Here is a 12,777-nt window from a genome sequence, read left to right on the forward strand (position 1 = left end):
TGTTTTCCCTTTCCTTCTGTGATTAAGTCTGGAATTACAACATTCAAACTGAACGAGGCTTCTATATAAAAGTTAAACTGCATTTCTCCAGTAGGTCAATATGGAATTAAAGATCATCATTTCAATATATTCATATAAGCTAAAAACAGGGAAAAAAACAACGTACAAGTGGCTCTGGGCAGCCTGGTCTAGTGGTTGAAGACCACCCCCTGTGGCAAGGGGGTTGAAACTAGATGATCATTATGATCCTTTTCAACCCAGGCCATTCTATGTTTCTATAAAATATAGTCAGTATGTTTTATGAAGCGAAAAAAATACTACTAATGAAAGAAAGGAAGACAAGGCCAAGTCAAGACGATCTCAGCAATGTGTAAAAAGCGGGGGAAAAACTTATTGATAGCAGACCTGAAAAGGACGATGTTGGGATTCTGGTGGACATTAAGCTGGACATGAGCCATCAGTGCACTCTTTCAGCCTGGAAGGCCAACTGTATCCTGGACTGCATCCAAAGAGCAGTGGCAGCAGGTTCAGGGAGGTGACTGTCCCTTTCTACTCTGCCCTTGGGATGATTGATTTGTCCAGAACCTGGCCCCTCAGATCAATAAAGATATAGAAATGTTGGAGTGGGTCCAGAGGAGCACCACAAAGATGATCAGAGGCCTGGAGTACCTCTCCTATGACAAAAGGCTGAGGGAATTGGACTTGTTCAGTCTTGATAATGGAAGGCTTCAGTACTTAAAGAGAGCTTATAAGCGGGATGGATACCAGGTTTTTGCATGTGCAGGTAGTGATAAAACAAGAGAAAATAGTTTTGAAGCCAAACAGGAGATTTTGATTAAATCTAGAATGGTATTTTTTACTCAGGGGATGGTGAGATACTAGAACAGATTTCCCAAAGAAGATGTGGGTGCTCCATCACTGGAGGCATTCGAGCAGGTTGGAAGGGGCCATGGATGGCCTCAGCTACAGGGTGACAATCCTGCCCATGGTGGTTAAAATTAAATGATCTTCATGGTCCCTTTCAACCTAAGCCATTCTATGATTCTGACACATGAGACTTTAAAGGCAATCAGGAACTAAAAAATGCCTGTGAGAAAAATTCCGAAAAAGCTGTTCAGGAAGGAATCCTCAAATAAACCTGCCTCAGAACAATATATTTTTTTAAATCTTTAAAAACTAACAGTGCAATCTTAAATTTATGGGCTGCCAACATAGAGAATGCAGGCAGGCGGTCATGGCATAGGAGTTACTCATATAAATAAACAAACACATTTCTGAATTCCAAGAAGCTCCAGGGAATAGAATAACCTCCGTAAGCTATTAGAGAATTACAGCAAGCTTGTCTTTTGATCACAAGGGCATGTATTACTGTTATAAGGTTAAGTAAAACTGAAACAAAGTCAAGGTAGTTTTTAAAAACTTGCCAACTGTGGAAAATACTATTTTTATTCTAGAACTGATGCACAGTTTCCCATGAGAAGAGCTTTTTTCAAAACAATACTGAGGTTTTTTTTTCTTTTTGTTTTCAAAAATGAATCATGTTTTTTACTAAATAAGCAAAAAGGAATAAATTACAAATGCTTCTAGGACTTGCTTATTGGCTTACAGACCTTGGTGGTTCTATGTGGCTATATGGCTGTATTCGCTTTGGTCCAGTAGACTTTACTAACGCATTTTTCCTGTTGCTTTTAGATGTGCCACTTACAATATTGGACAGACTATGTGTGTCAGTTTACAAACAGGTTGTCCTGTCATTTGTTGTAAAGATTTTATTATAAGAATCATCAAAGGTAGGGCTTTTGACAGCCCTGCTGTCTTAAGTAATGAGATGGTTTAAGATTTTATTTTCTTTGAGAAAAAATAATCTGAAATCTTATTTCTACTCCTCATGTCTACAAGGGAGAATTTCACAACCTGAATATTTGAAAGACAGTTCTGCACTGTTGATATATGCATTTGTAATGTGATTTCAGATTGAAGAAAACCATTATCAGATCATAACACATTTATTTTGCAATGGTACATTTGGAAACCAACATAGAGTATAACACAATGTGGATAATCTAGCAGAAATTATGTAAAAGTTATGAAAGACCCTACACTAATGAATGTTTGATAAACTCTTTTTTACTGCCTTCTGTCTAAATATCTTCGCAATTAACTGTGTTTACTGATTACTAATTCTACTACAACTACTACTATGAGGGAGTTGGTAAAAGTTAAATTCAGTACACAAAGTATTAAAAGGGCTGAGTTCAAGAATAAAAGTTGGTTTACATGGCACATACTTCAGGACTTACAGCACAACTGTCTTTTCAAGAAAGGGTCACTTTGCAATACAATAGTTGTTTCATTTATCTTGTGCTGAGTTTGAGTTACAATAGAAAATGGACTCAAAGTTCATTAAAAATTAAACTGTACTTTATTCAACATAATGGTAGAGCAATACTGTGTAAATTGTACTAAAACTTTTTTATTTCTCACATCACAGTCTTTGGTTTCTTTTCAAATGATGATATTCTTAAATGCCAGACATTTTCTAAGAATGTAAACATTAAGGACTGTAAGAGCTAATTGCTTCCAGAGCTAATGTCCACTATTACATGGAGCATGACTGGAACAGTTTTCTGATTCATTTGGTAATCTGATATTCCTTTCTTTGACAGTCATGAGTTCACCTGCTATCTTCGTATGGTATAGAAACATAATAAAAGTACTTCACACTCCATTTATTTCACAGATATGTACACAAGAAATATTTTTTGCATTGCACAGAAATGCCTTAGATCTCAGTACACAAAAAAATTCTCGGAGTTCACATGAATTCACCTCTAATATTTTAATTAATGTCATTTATTGCTAAAAAAACTCCAATTTTTTGTTTTCGTATCATTTCTCAGCATTTCAGAATTACAATTACAGCAAGATACAGCAAGTTGATTTGATTTCTATTTCATTATAAAAAGAAAAAATACCTTCAGGTACTTTCTATGAGGCTCTCTATCCTGGAAAAATACATGATGAAACATGTCAGTTTCCAGATGTCAAAAGAATACTCAAAAACTGATTACATTAGAGTACAGTAAGGTTCCAGAATATTTATGGCTAGCCCTCTTTCTCTCTCCCTTTCCCAAAGCCTTGAATTCCAAGTCAGATGTGCAACAGTTTCTAAGGTCAAAATGCTTGTTAGCTTATTAAATGGAGTGAGCTTCAAAGTGGAAAGGCCTGCAAATCACTGTCCTTCAGCACTGCCGTCTGTTAAAAAAAAAAAAAAAAATCCTTATAAAATCACATCCACATAACAGAGTGGAGAAGAAGAGAGAAAGAAAGAATTACATTTGACAGAACTCAACACACAATGTAATAGAGTTCTGAGAATTATCAGAAACCACAAGTATGGGTAAATCTGAGAGTAGAAGAGAGTTATATTTGAGTCTAAATAGACTCAATGAGAAAATGTAGATAACAAAAGAGCATACAAAAGTAAAAAGAATAAGTGTGGCTCTGTGCTTACTGGAGTCTCTCACATCAACATTTTTTCACATGGTTTTTCTTTTTGTATTATTTATCTGCAAAATCTGCTTTGCCACAGTCACCGTTTGTTGTCCCCCATCAATTTCTATTAACACTGGCTAAGAGCCACCACATTGTGTATTCAATACCTAGAGGAACATGCATTTGAACTGCTGTGGTTACAACAGCATTCAGACGTTAGATAATGCTAAGTAATTCTGGCTACAGAAGGAACAGTGATCAATGAAATGGGTATTTACCATCGGGGAGTTTATATTGGGCACAAACATTCAGATTTGTCCAACAGGAGACCAGGGAACATTAAAGAAGCAACAGCGGAATAGGGAAGAGGAGGAGAATAGCAAACATACAACACCAACAAACAAACAAACAAAAAGGAAAAAGAGTCAGGAGACCTATGTGATGCAAATTCTCAGGTGAAATAGTCCCCAGAACTGGAGGATGGGTTTCCCTAAAAGGACTTTGAGTTGGAGATTATCAGTTTTGTTTATCACTTACTGATGGTTGTCTACCCTAGAATAGACATTCTAAAGTAACTAAAAGGAATTTATTCTTAAGCTTTCCAAAGCCTAGTTACTTCCCCAAAAACAGGAAATATGTGCTCTCATTTGAAAGATTCCCAAGCAAAAATTATTTACCTAGGATAATAAAGTGCAGCATCATAAAACAAAATTTGCAAAGAGAGCTGTGAACAGGAATAACTGGAAAGAAACGTAAGCTGCATGAGTGCTGCCATCTTTTGGTCATAATAAATTAAAATTACAAGTTCTGAATATATTTGAGCAAGATTAATACAGTCTGAAAGCATAATATGAAAGTTAAGAATTATTAAAAACAAATATCATTATTACTAAAATGACTACATTTTGTATTAGAGACTATCTGTAATGTAAGATTGCAATGCGTATAGCTCCAAAAGTAGTACTTCTTTTTTATTTCCACGGAAAGTACAGCAAATACAAAGAGCACAATCACACTATTTGATAGAGCACATTCTCAACTGCAAAACAGTATTTTTCAGTACAGTCACAACCATTACCTACATATTTTTACCAGCACTGAACTGAACCTGCATGCTATATAAATACCTGCAACAGCAGAGGTGACCCGCTGTTTTGCAGCTGCTATGATGACATTGTTGCTAGGAAAATGTTGATGATTGTCTTTAATCAGCTTATGCAGATGGAAGTCAGAAGGTGACAAATCAGGACAACATGGTAGATGTGGTAGGACAGTCCAGCCAAGACTGACAATGTGTTCTGTAATCATCAAAATGGTATGGGGTTGGCATTAACAAGTTGCAAGAGAAAGGTTATCTTCTTCTCCTGCCTGACTGAAAGCTTGAGCCTTCACATTTAGTCAGTGTCTTCTCTGATTTCCATTCCCATCCCAAAAGATATGCATGTCACTTTATTCATCAAGGGCAGTGTTTTGAACATTTTCTTTGATGGAGAATTCATATATCACCCATGAATGTTTAAGTCGAGCTCATAGTCATGACACCACGTCTCATCACTGGTAATGATGTGTTACACAAATCTGACACCTTCAGTCTCGTATCAGTTCAATTGGTCCTGGCAAACTTAGAATCATAGAATCATAGAATCACCAAGGTTGGAAAAGACCTAAAAGATCATCCAGTCCAACCGTTCACCTATTACCAATAGCTCCCACTAAACCATATCCCTCAACACAACATCTAGTCATTCCTTGAACACCCCCAGGGTTGGTGACTCCACCACCTCCCTGGGCAGTCCATTCCACTTCCTGACCACCCTTTCTGAGAAGTAATACTTCCTAATGTCCAGCTTGAATCTCCCCTGCCATAGCTTGAAATCATTCCCTCTGGTCCTATCACTAATGACACAAGAGAAGAGGCTGACCCCCAGCTCACCACAACCTCCCTTCAGGAAGTTATAGAGAGCAATGAGGTCTCCCCTGAGCCTCCTCTTCTCCAGGCTGAACAATCCCAGCTCCTTCAGCTTTTCCTCATCCAGCCTGTGCTTCAGACCCCTCACCAACTTTGTTGCCCTCCTCTGAACATGTTCCAGGGCCTCAATGTCTTGCAGTGAAGGGCCCAAAACTGGACACAGTACTGGAGGTGCAGCCTCACCAGTGCTGAGTACAGGGGAACAATCAGTTCCTTGTTCCTGCTGGCAACAGTTTCTGATGCAAGCCAGGATTCCATTGGCCTTCTTGGCCATCTGGGCACACTGTCAGCTCATGTTCAGCCAAGCATCAATCAATACCCCAGGTCCATTTCCTCTATGCAGTCTTCCAGCCACTCCTCCCCAAGCCTGTAGCGTCACCTGGGGTTGTTGTCACCAAACTGCAGGACCTGGCCTTCAGTCCTCTTGAACCTCATCCCATTGGCTTCAGCCCAACTCTCCATCCTGGCCAGGTCCCTCTGTAGGGCTATAGATACATGGTAGTACTTATACCTGTACATGGTGTTCTTCCTGTTCCTGTGTGAGAATTCATGGGACCCGCCTAGCACAAATCTTGTGATATTCCAAAGTTGTCACCATCATTTTCAAGGTACTGAAGTTGATTTTCAGCTCTATATACAGTTCCCTTTGTAATTTGTAATCAACAAATTTGCACAGATGAGCTGATCAAGACTCTCTTCATTTCGCCATATGACAGTGTGCATGGTCATGCACAATGTAGCTTGTCTTTCATATTGCTGTCACCAATGCTGAAATACCCAGTCAGGATGAGGCACTATGAACACAAAGCCTCTTGTAGCTGAAGTAAGAAGGTCTCATCAACAGGCTTCCCTTGATCAGGTGGCCTGTTGTAAACCCAAACACTAGTTGTACTTTGTTGGTCTGGTCCCTAATTTTGACCTACAAGCTCTCAACCTGATTATGGCTGTTTCTCAGAAGCAGCTCTTCACAATCTATTCATTTAACATTGAGAATGATTTCCCCATCCCTCCCACCTTGCCACTCCCTTCTGAAAGGCTTGCACCCTCAATCATAATGTTCCAGTTGTACAATTTGTTTTACCGTGTTTCTGTAATAGAAATCAGGTCATAGTTTTCTAATTGCATCATGGTTTTTACCTCCTTCTGCTTATTTCCCATGCTACAGGTACAAAAGCACACCACCTGAGATATCAGCCCTCTACCTTCTTGAGAGATACTTCTCAAAATTCTCTGGGACAAATTTGAGATTTTCCTCTGCTGCTTTCTAAAGTGAAAATATTTCCTGGCCCTCTGTCACTCAGCAGTACATCACCTTTCCCCACATCATCTAGCTTAAAGCTCTGGTGATTACCCCAGACAACTTGCTGCCCACTGTATTCTAGATTCTCTTGGTTGGCTGTGTCCCATCCAATGTCAGCATGCCTGGTTTCTCAAAGGCAAATCCTAAACCACAGTACCAAGAATCCTGAACATATTTATTTTGTGAAGAATGCAAAACATTTTTCCTTCTGTGCACAGTTGATTTAAATTAATTTGCAAAAATAACTATTTTCAAATTTGGAACATTTATTCTTATTAGATTAAGAACATCCAGGACTGAGTTTAACCTAAAAGTTAATCATCTCTGCATGTTTTAAGGATGAGAGAGTTGTTTTTCTTTATGAAACTATTTGAAACCTGTGGGGAAGATTATTTTTTATTGCCCATGAGTAATTAAGTCTAGTTTGCTTTAAACAACCAGATCAGGTTTACCCTCAGTACTGCCTGAGGGCTATGTCACTTGCAGGATCCCAACAGCTATCACTGATTTTCTTCTTTTACATCGGCTGTGCTCAAGAGAAGAACTTAAGTCAGTTGCTATCAAGTGAGTGAGGTGATATCTATTTAACATTTATGGATTAGGTGTATAGACCATTAATACTACTGGCTTTAACAGTATCATAAGCACAAAATGCTTGGTTGTTTCTATGAACTATGGCCTCTCCTTGCTCCACTTTCATTCCCTTAAGAAACAACGTCTGCACAAGCGGTTGTCATGTAGTTACTTTTTTATAATTTCCATGTATTAAAAACTGCATGCATAAAGCATTTGCTCAGTTTTATTTGACTTTAGATATGCATGGGGTTGTTTTGTTTTGAAGGATATGAACCAATGGCTCTTGACCAGAGTGTTCTCATTTTGTTTTTGTTTTTTTCCAAAATTTTTCATGCTTCTTTACAGTTAAGATTTTGCCTTTGTAGCCAAAAGTAACAGCTTGAAAATGTGACTTGAAAGGCAGACCAAAAGTCAACAGCATAATAAGATTTAAAGCCAAATTATTTTCTTTGACAAATTTGGAATATTTCAATTGTTAAAAGTAATATTTAATTATCCTAAAAATTAATATCTATGACCTCAATATATATATTTTGTTTGTTTGTTTGTTTTTTCTATAAACAGAAATATACAAGGGGTGTTAACATTTAAAATGTGAAAAAATCTCAGGTGTGGCTTTCTTTTTTTTTTTTTTCTTTATCTTTTTTTTTTTTTTTTTTTTTTTAATCTATATATTTCTGAAAATATACTTTAAAAATATTTTTGTTCTCTTTTATTTTGAAACTCACTGAGGCCATGTTTTCACAAGTTTTATTATAACCAAGAGAACAAAAACACTACTTGTAAAGTAAGAAAATTGTGATGTTTATGAAGCTGGAGTTTTCAGAAGAAAAATAATGAGAAAATACATGAGACAGTGAATAAAATCATTAGAATTAACAACAGTGATGAAATGTAATATCCTGAAGTTTTACCTAGCGGTGCCTTTTAACTTGTTTGTTGTTTTTTTTTTTGTTTGTTTGTTTGTTTTGTTTGTTTTTTTTTGTTGTTTTTTTTTTTTTAATGTTTTCTTGGCACATCAGTGCCTTGGGGAAAAAAACAAACAAACAAAAAAACAACATATATTTCATCAGTAATAATTCCAAGGACTAGGAGGCTAAGCTCAAAGGTAGTATAATCAAACTTATCCTTACATCAGTTAGATATTTGGCTTACTGTTTGAATTTTCACATTGCATCAAGTGATAGAAATACTTTTTGACCTTCTGATCAAAGAGAAAAACACTCCCAATTTGCCTTTGAAAGCCAAATGGGGCATGTGGCCTTTTTTTTTTTTTTTTTTTTTTTTTTTTTTTTTTTCCCCAATCTTTCTTTACTTACATTCTACAAACTTTGATTTTAATAATAAGAATTTCGGCTGGAGATTATAGTGTTGGGTCAATCATAGACCTAATTTAGTTCAAAAATGATACAACTCTATTGAAAATAACTGTTTGCGTCTATTTACATTAGAACTGATTTTTGATCAGTTCCTTTGAGAGGCTGTATTTCCCTTCAGCTATTACAATTTTGCCTCCCAAAGGTAGAAACATTATCATATTATTTGAACAAAAGAACAACATCAAATGCTTCCCACACAAGAATGGAAAATGAAGTTTTAAAAGAGCTTTGTGCTTCTTTCATTAAGGACTTTCAGGAAGAAAATATGCTACTGTGACCTTATATTCCAGTATCTGTGGGATGCTCCATGGAATGGAGAGTCTCAGATTCCAGCTTGTACCATATTTCGTCTCTGCTAAGTACAGTCAGCTGACAAGTCTCCATGTATCCTCCTTTCAAAAGTTCAAGAGGCAAAGCCTGTAGCACCTGCAACTATAGTAGTGCTTTAAAAAGTCCTTAATATAAAAATCTTGGTAACACTTTTGGAAAACAAACAAAGAAACAAACAACAAACCACAATTCTTGCTGTTAATATCATGTTTTAGTAGGAATTTGTTGCCGTGACTCGGATAACCCCTAATTTCCCAGCTTCTTGCGAAACCTCTGCTAGAGCCAAAAGACCACCGTAACTCATCAAGAAACGTGGCAAAATGGCGTTTATTAGGAGTAATCAATACCTTATATACCTTACTACTTCGTCTACGCCCCCTAGGGCACACGTTTGAAATGCGCGCCAATGTACCTCATAGGGCATGAGACGGAAACGGGGGGGGCTATTATCACCGTCACATCCCGAAGAAGCCCCGCTACCGCCTATATGTTTACCCCCTCCGAATACTACAAGGTTCAGCCTCGTTAGAATCTACAACAGAATTTTTTCTATATCTTGAAATTATGTTGTTGGTCTTTTTTTTTGTTGTTGTTGTTTTTTTATTCCTCATCATTGTCTTGTTGAAAGTGTTTTTCCTGTTTTCTGTAGAGTTTAAATGAATCAAATTCAGAAAAGACTGATGGCTAATGAGAGTAAAAGAGAGAATACAAAAGTAATAAGAATGGTAAAAGGTGAATCAGAGTTCAGAGAAAATGTAAGCAGCTCTTTGTAGTACTCTTGAGTACACAATATTGAAGAAGCAAGATTCACTCAGAGGCTTGACAGGAGTAACCTGCTTTGTGAGATATTCTCAAAACCAGCACTTCAGGTGCTTGAGTTGATGACCCACTTCTGAATTCACAGTAGTATTCTTGCCCTGGTCTCTCTTGCAGGAATGACTCACTTTATAGTTACAATTTTAACTTTCAAAATTAAAATTGAATTTAGACAAGGATATTGTAAACATGCCATCCAAATAGTCTTTTGTAGGCTTTATGAATACTTTGTGGAGCATGAATTGTAGAGCATACTGTCTGACTCTCTCTCCTTGAAGCAAGAGTTTCTACTTCTTCAGCAGCACTTGAAGAATGAAGACCTGAGAGTCTTTGTAAGGAAATATTTTAAAAGGACTTCTTAAAATGCTTTGTTAGGGTTTAAAATTACTTTTTCTTTTTTTTTTTTTCCCTATAAGGAGGTGGGAAAATGAAGCTCACTTTAATAGTGTACCTCCAGCATTGATGTTTTTTGGAATACATAGAGAACATAGTTCTTCACTCCATCATCCTAATATGTGACTTTATGGAAAAGTAAACTTTCTTGAAATGCAAGTACAAATATCTATACTGGGTGGTCTCTCAGCTGAGAAAAAATGATCTGTTCTTAGACAAAATAACTACAACTTTTATCATCTTTTAGCTAACTGATTTTTATAATATCTCCACAGTTGTTGTAGACTGGGATTGTCCCACCAAATGTAGACTATTATATTAAAGGGCATTCTGTAAGGTGGAATGATACAAACATAGTAACTGATATTCAAAAGGTTATTTATAAGGAAAAATTCACTGATATGGATGCCTTTGCTGGGAAATGTTGAGGTAAGCTCAACCAGGGAGCAATCTCCAAGAGATGCTGCCTTAGTGGAGGTCAGCCCTTAAACGAGGTCTAGAGGAGGTGGAGTCAAGCTGCACCCCTTCCGGGAGCACAGCTAAATTACTCTCACCTGGTTAATCAGAGGTTCAGGCTGTGATTACCAATCTCCCGTACAGCATTCTAAAGCAGACAACTAAAAAATTAAATAAAAACAATAGAAGAATTAATCATAATAATCTACACATATATTAGTATGAAATTTTGTGTTAGATGACAGATAATATCAGTACTCCAAAATTCTTATTCTTAGGTGCCATAGACATGCTTGCATCATTTTTATTTAAGACAGTTGAAAATGTTTAGGATGTAAAATAAATTTTATTTCCATCGATTATTCTGAATGCTAATCCACAAATGATAACCACAAGATGTAAGTTGTATTACACCACTTCACTGACACATTAACTTTTAAACATATAACTCTTACCACAAAGTCGATCAAACAACAAGATTCTCATAATGGACCAGTGAGCAGTTGTCAGAATATCAATGTAGTTCTGTCTTTAGAGAACACAGGTGTTGGGCTTGTAGAGGAAATAAATAAATATTTATTTAATAGGTCTGAAAAATTAAGGCTGGAGTTTATGTCATATCAGATGCATTGGATGCACTGTTCCTGTGTTAACATTTACAGATTTCTTCTTTCTTCTTTTGTCTTGGTTTCAGTTAAAATTGTTAAGAACCGTAACCAGTTTCTGAGAAATCATTTTCTGATCTTTTTGATATATTTTTTTATATTTATATAACTACCTATAATATATATTATATTTATATACCTACCAGAACATGATGTACAGTAATTTCACATAGAGAAAGGAAGAGCAATCAAAAACATTTCCACAGACACTAAGCCAAATAACCTAATATAGCAGTCAAACATGAAGTTTTTGTCTTCTTGCTGTTTTCTTTTTCATTTCATCACTGTGCTTAAATATCTAAAGGCAAACAATCAAGCCTATGAGCAGTAAAGCAGCAGAGGTGCTGGAAAAAAAATTAATAACTGGTAAAAACTGATCTTGAAAAAAAGACTCTGATAGCAGCCACAAATTAAATTGCTTGCTCCACATATCAAAGTTATTTCTAAAATGTTTGTTTAATGCCTTTATACCTCACATGGCCCACAAAACTCACTAAGCAAACTGATAGACTAAAATGTTCCTTATGGGATGTGATTCTGCTACTGTAGCTGTCTAAAAGTTTTCTTTTGCAAGCATCTACAACTCTTCAAAAGGCCAGAGTTGGAAGAAGGGTGTTTTTATGTTGGATTGTTCTTGTGGAGTTGGGATTTTTCATTTTTATTTCAGTTTAGTAAATGGAGAGACCACCATTTATTTTTCCATGTGTGCATAGAGAGAAAGGAACACAGCAATTGTATGTCTTTTCCAGAAAAAGTATAGGAGGAAAGGAAGAATTAAGTAAGTCAGTGACACTGGGTAGGAAGGAAATGAAGAATTCTTTAGCAAGAAATAATAACTTCTGTCTTTTCTTGTTCCTCTATCTGTTTATTCGTAATCTTATATCTATAAGCAAGTATATACATGCATATATCAATATTTTTTCTCATTTAGTTCATAATCACTGAACTATTATATGGACTAGTGTCTCCTATTCTGATGCCTTCTTTTCCTTTGGATCTTGAAAGTGGTTATGCAATTTTCTTTGCTATATTAAAACCAGCCTATTTTTTCCCCCTTAGTGCAGCACAACTAAACAAAGGACAGTAAAGGACATAGAAACCATCACAAAATGCTTTTTATTTCATAGCTCCTTTCATCTGCTCGACAAATAACAGAAACATGGTTGATCACTGCATATTTCTGGTTCCCTGGGCACTCATGGAGCTCTCCATATGGTCTGTTCAAAATGGAGGCACTAACATACATCAGATCTAAATTGCACAAAGAAATATGATCATGTAGTTCAACAGAGTAATGGTAGAAGAGATACCTGCTCAACAAAAACAGTAACCTAGCTAATAATCATTCCACATTTCCAGCTCCCAGGGTAGAATAACACTGTAATAAATACATAAATC

This window comes from Excalfactoria chinensis, chromosome 2, assembly GCF_039878825.1.
Source record: "Excalfactoria chinensis isolate bCotChi1 chromosome 2, bCotChi1.hap2, whole genome shotgun sequence".
NCBI lineage: Eukaryota > Metazoa > Chordata > Aves > Galliformes > Phasianidae > Excalfactoria > Excalfactoria chinensis.